Below are 6000 nucleotides of genomic sequence, written 5' to 3' on the forward strand. Positions count from 1 at the left end.
GGAGGGGGTTTGGGAGTGGAGGAAGAGGTTGTGGTTGTGGGAAGTGTTTGTTTGCTGACTTTGGGTGAAGGTGCATGCGCTGGAGGCTGTCGTGAGGTGGATGGCTGTTGGATGGGTGTGTGCCTGCACTTGTGTATCTTCGGAGGGGGCGTCACAGACACATTTGGAGAGGACACAGGGGATGTGTGAATGGTAGTGGGGGTGGTGACTGCACGTGAGCGGGTTGTGGTGGTGGGTGTGCTGGTGATGGTAGTAGTGGCTGTAGAGGTAGTGCATGCAGGTGTGAGTGTAGACGAGACTGGGAGGGAGGAGGGAGACAAGAAGGAGGGGGACACAGTGGAGGCACTGAATGTTGGTGTGTCTGCATGTGTGTGATGCTTGCGTGAGTACCTGTGGGATGTGTGGTGCTTATGTTTGCCTGAGCTTCCCTTGTGTGTTGACGTGTGTGCATGCTGGTCTGTAGGTGTGCTTGTGATAGGCTGGGGTAGAGGGGATTGGGTCTGGGTGGAGGAAGTTGGAGGGGGGAGGCTAGACACAGGGACAATGGCTGCCATCAGTGCTGAGGCCAGAGTCTGAAAAGCTTGCTGAAGGGCTGCCTGGCCAGAATGAATGCCCTCCAGGAATGCATTTGTTTGTTGCAACTTCCTTTCTACACCCTGGATGGCATTCAAAATGGTAGACTGCCCAACAGTGAGGGACCTGAGGAGGTCAATGGCCTCCTCACTGAGGGCAGCAGGGGTGACTGGGACAGGGCCTGAGGTGCCTGGGGCGAAGGTGATGCCCACCCTCCCGGGTGTGCGGGCACGGGGCAAAGGCTGAGCGGCTGCTGGGAGGGCGGTGCTGGAAGGGGGGGTGGCGGCTGTACTGGTAGATGGGAGCTCCCATCAGAGGACGAATCCGTGTCACTGGTCTCAGCTCCTGTCCCCACCGTGGAGCTCCCCTCGCCCTCCGTCCCACTGGTGAAGTCCGATTCCGTAGTGTGGCCCTCCATGGCCATGTGGGATGCAGCCCCCTCATGCTCCGGTGCCACTTCTCCTCCACCTGATGATGCTAATGCACACAAGAACAGGGAGACCACAAAAAGGAGGGGGGCCGACAGAAGAAAGACATGTTGAGTGCATGCATTGCCGCTACAGTTGGCAGATACGACAGACACAGAAGCCCCCTGCACTACGCCACGCTCTTGGGCTCCACTGTTCAATTCCTGGGAAATGGCCTACTAGGCTATGGACGACATCTGCACACATGGATGACACAGGGGCATGACTAGGTGTACTTGGCACTCTACAGAGGCCTGCCTTATGGCTCACTGTGCCACTGGATTCAAGCTAGCCTGGCTGATGAGGGGTGAAACCCCGAAACCGGTCCCAGGATGCTTGTTTCCAGTCCAGGGAGAACCTGGCCTGGCAGTTCGGGCTGGATTGTTCCCATGAGGAACAGGGTCAAGACTGATTTGCATATGGCTGGGTTCAAACTGAGGTGGCATGGTGAGCAAAATAATGGATGGATTAAACCCAGATCTGTGACTGGGGGTGAATGTTTGATTGGTTCCGCATTCCGTCCATCCAGTTACGCTATCCCACAGCGTTTATATTTTGCTTTGCCTTATGGAGGGACCTTGCCTACAGAACTCGCCCTGGCCTGGTGACACCCACAGCCCACCTCCCCCACCCAGACACCTCCACTGCACGCAAAATCAGCAGAATGAGAGTGTACTCACCCCCTTGTGGCTGCTGTGATGCCCTCAAGCGCCCATCCAACTCCAGGTGCGCCACCAACAGGATCCTGAACATCAGGGGGGTCATGGTGCGATGGGCACCCCTCCCACATTGGGAGGCGATCCCCAGCTGAGTCTCTGCCGTCTTCTTGCTCCAGCGGCGAATGTCCTCCCATCTTTTCCGGCAGTGGGTGCTCCGTCTGTGGTAGACCCCCAGGGTCTGGACGTCCTTGTCGATAGCACGCCAAATATATTTTTTCTGGTGGACGCTGACCTACATGATTTGTACAGGGGGAAGAGAAACTTATTACCAACTGCACCGTCAAAGTGATTGGCCCCTATCCCTACCCTTGGCATGTGGCACATGCACTCATCATCGTTTCATGCACGCAGCACTCTCCCCCCTTCCTTCTTACATCCACCCCTCTCCACACAGGCATAGCCCATACAGCATGCTCGCAGTGTACTTACCTGTTTGTCTGGAGGACCGTAGACTAGCGTGTACTGGGGGAGGACCCCATCCACGAGTTTCTCCAACTCCTCCGATGTGAAGGCAGGGGCCCTTTCCCCAGACACTCGAACCATTGTCTCTTCCAGACCGAAGTCACAGCAGCACTTGCAGTGTAGGTCCTCTCCTGTCGAAGATCAGGTATTGAGTGATTGAACAGATAGAAAATGGCGGTCACGTCCGCGGGGTGCGTACTGTCACCGCCGGCGTACATCGTCATTGGCTCCTGGGACCCATAGGGTCCAATGTTAACCAATGCAGCATTGCGCCACGGTCTTCGACCGCCTACCGCGACGGTGTAAAACGCCAGCACAGTTACCTCACATCCCATTGTCCCACTTTACAGGTCAGGCAGCTGCCATTTCAGGGGCCCACATGGCTTCATTTTCAACTGCGTCACACATACCTAGGCTGATACTCAACACACATACAGGCCACTTTTTTGATTATGAATGGTGTTCTGTGTAAGCTGTGGGTACGTACCTCTGAGTTGTTTGACTCTGTGCTCGCTGTTGTCCTTCATAGGCACCGTCCGCTGGGACATGTGAGGAGATGGTGGCATCCTCCGGTGTACCGACCATTGGTGGACATGTCTACAATGGAGGAAAGACATGTGATAATCACATACAGGCTTGACCGTGCCACAATCCAGGAACTGTGTACCCAGTTGGAGCCAGACCTGATGTCAGCTATCCGCCATCCCACAGGAATCCCCCCTCAAGTGCAGGTGCTGTCAGTGCTCCATTTCCTTGCAAGTGGGTCATTTCAAACTACAGTGGCCATAGCATCAGGGATGTCCCAGCCTATGTTTTCCAACGTGTTGTCCAGAGTGTTTTCTGCCCTTCTGAAACATGCAGAGCTACATCGTTTTCCCTCAGGTGGAGGATTTGCCTACAGTGAAAGGTGATTTCTATTCCCTGGGACATATCCCCAACATCATAGGTGCCATTGTTGAGACCCATGTGGATTTGGTACCCTCCACAGGAGAGAACAGGTGTACAGAAACCGGAAAAGTTATCATTCGATGAATGTACAGATGGTATGTTTGGCAGACCAGTACATCTCCCATGTGAATGTCATGTTCCCTGGCTCAGTGCATGACGCCTGCATCCTGCTGAGTAGCAGCATCCCTTATGTGATGGGTCAACTCCAGAGGCACCGTGTGTGGCTATTAGGTGAGCATCTGGAAGCTAGTCAGTGGGAATGGTTGTCTGGGTATATCCCTCCAGGTTAGTGTGTGTCTAACAGTTGTCCCTCACCATTTGCAGGTGACTCTGGTTACCCCAACCTGTCATGGCTACTGACCCCAGTGAGGAATCCTAGGACAAGGGCAGAGGAACGCTACAATGAGGCCCATGGGCAAACTAGGAAGGTGATCGAGCGGACCATCGGCCTCCTGAAGGCCAGGTTCAGGTGCCTCCATATGACAGGTGGATCCCTATTCTACTCACCAAAGAAGGTTTGCCAGAACATCGTGGCCTGCTGTATGCTTCACAACTTGGATTTGCGACGACAGGTGCCTTTTCTGCAGGAGGATGGTCCAGATGGCGGTGTTGTTGCATCTGTGGAGCCTGCGAACAGTGAAGACGAGGAAGCAGAGGAAGAAGACTTGGAAACAGGTACTCAGTGATCCAGCAATATTTCCAGTGAAACACAGGTAAGAATACAAACCTGCCTACTATATGTACTTAAACACTACTGCCTCTCTACTGTCTGTCGTTTTCACCCAGTGTATGGTCACTGAGTTGTCACTTTCCCTCACGATTTCACAGATCTGGGGCCCACAGTGTGACATCTGCTTTGATTCCTCATGGACTAGAGCTGTGTGATATAGGTATGTTGACATTACAAATTTAAAAACTTTTTGCCACAGTTATTGCTAATACAGTATTCCGAAATCACAGACTGACTCCAGATTGTTTTGTGCTTTAAGGGTGTTTATTTTAGTGCTCAAAATTGGAGGGGGTAGCAAAATGGTGAGGGGTGATGGCGGAGGAATGTCCATGGCAGAGTCCAGTCTATTAGTCTCACAGGTGCATTGCCCAAAGCGGCATAGGAAGTGGAGCTGGGGCAGTTGAAGGATGGACAGGGTGACAAAGTGGGACAGTAGGATGACAATCAGGGTGTTCTCATTTCTTGCTGGGGTCTTGGCATCGTTCTCTGTCTTGATCCTGGATCTCAGGGACCGTTTGTGAGGTGGTTCTCCCTCTGCAGGGGGTGGGATGCTGGTGTGGTGGTCCTGTGGCGGTGCCTCCTATCCACTACCGCCGGCTGAGGTGGTGGGCAGTTCATCATCCAGGCTAGTGTCAGGGACCCCTTGTAGTGCCACAGTGTCCCTCCTGGTGTTGAGTACTTCCTTCAGCACCCCTACGATGGTGCCCAGGGTGGAATTGATGGTTCTGAGTTCCTCCCTGAAGCCCATATACTGTTCCTCCTGCAGGCGTTGGGTCTCCTGAAACTTGGCCAGAACCGTTGCCATTGTCTTCCTGGGAGCGGTGGTCGGCTCCCATGATGGAGGATAGGGCCTTGTGGAGAGTGGGTTCCCTGGGCCTGTCCGCCCCCTGTCACACAGCAGCCCTCCCAGTTCCCCTGTGTTCCTGGGCCTCCGTCCCCTGGACTGTGTGCCCACTACCACTGCCCCCAGGTCCCTGTTGTTGGGGTGGTGGATTAGCCTGGGTTCCCTGTAGTAGTGGACACACTGCTGATTGACGTGTCCTGGGGACGGAGGTATGGGCCCGCTGGTTAGGTGCTGTGCTGGTGTTTCCAGAATGGGGAAGCTCTGTGGTGGCCTGTGACTGGGTGTGGGGAACCGACTGTCCCGAGGTCCCCGATGGGCTGTGCTGGTCATCTAGATTCAGTTGGACAGAGGTGCTATCATCACTGTTGGCCTCTTCAGTTGGTGGTGTGGACATGTGTGGACCCTCCTGTCCGGTGACGTTGGGTAAGGGTCCTGCAGGGGTATAAAAGGATGTTTATTACATCTGTGTGTGCCATGGTGTGCAATGGGTGGGTGACCGTGTACCCCAGTGCTTGCATTCCTGTGTGGGTCCTTATGTGATGAGGCTTTAGGGGGGTGTATGGGTATGTGCAGTGGGCATGCTTTAGTGATGGGTGTCCATGCTTTGTTATTGCATGCAGGGCTTGGGGTTAGGATGTGTGGTTTCTGATGTTGGGACATTTGTGAGGAGTAGGAGTGATGGGGGTGAGGGTGGGGGTATGTGCTGGCATGCAGGTATGGTGGGGGATGTAATAGTTAAGATTTGACTTACCAGAGTCCATTCCTCCACCTACTCCTGCGAGGCCCCTAGGATGCAGAATCGCCAAGATCTGCTCCTCCCATGTTAGTTGTGGGAGAAGAGGTGGGGGTCCGCCGCCAGTCCACTGAACCGCCAGGTGGTGTCTTGAGACCACGGAATGCACCTTCCCCCGTAGGTCGTTCCACTTCTTCCTGATGTCCTCCCTATTTCTTGGGTGCTGTCCCACTGCGTTGACCCTGCCCACTATTCATCGCCATCGCTCCATCTTCCTTGCAGTTGAGGTGTGCTACACCTGTGATCCGAATAGCTGTGGCTCTACCCGGACGATTTCCTCCACCATGACCCTGAGCTCCTCCTCCGAGAACCTGGGGTGTCGTTGCCATGCCATGGGGTGGTGTAAGTGATGTGTGGCGTGGTGTGTGGGGTGATAAGTGTGCTGATATGTAGTGGTGTGTAGTGTGCGGTGCGTGGAAGTTATGTGGGTGATGATATTGTGTGCCTGTGGATGCTTGTATTGT

The sequence above is a fragment of the Pleurodeles waltl genome, chromosome 8, assembly GCF_031143425.1.
Source record: "Pleurodeles waltl isolate 20211129_DDA chromosome 8, aPleWal1.hap1.20221129, whole genome shotgun sequence".
Classification (NCBI taxonomy): Eukaryota; Metazoa; Chordata; class Amphibia; order Caudata; family Salamandridae; genus Pleurodeles; species Pleurodeles waltl.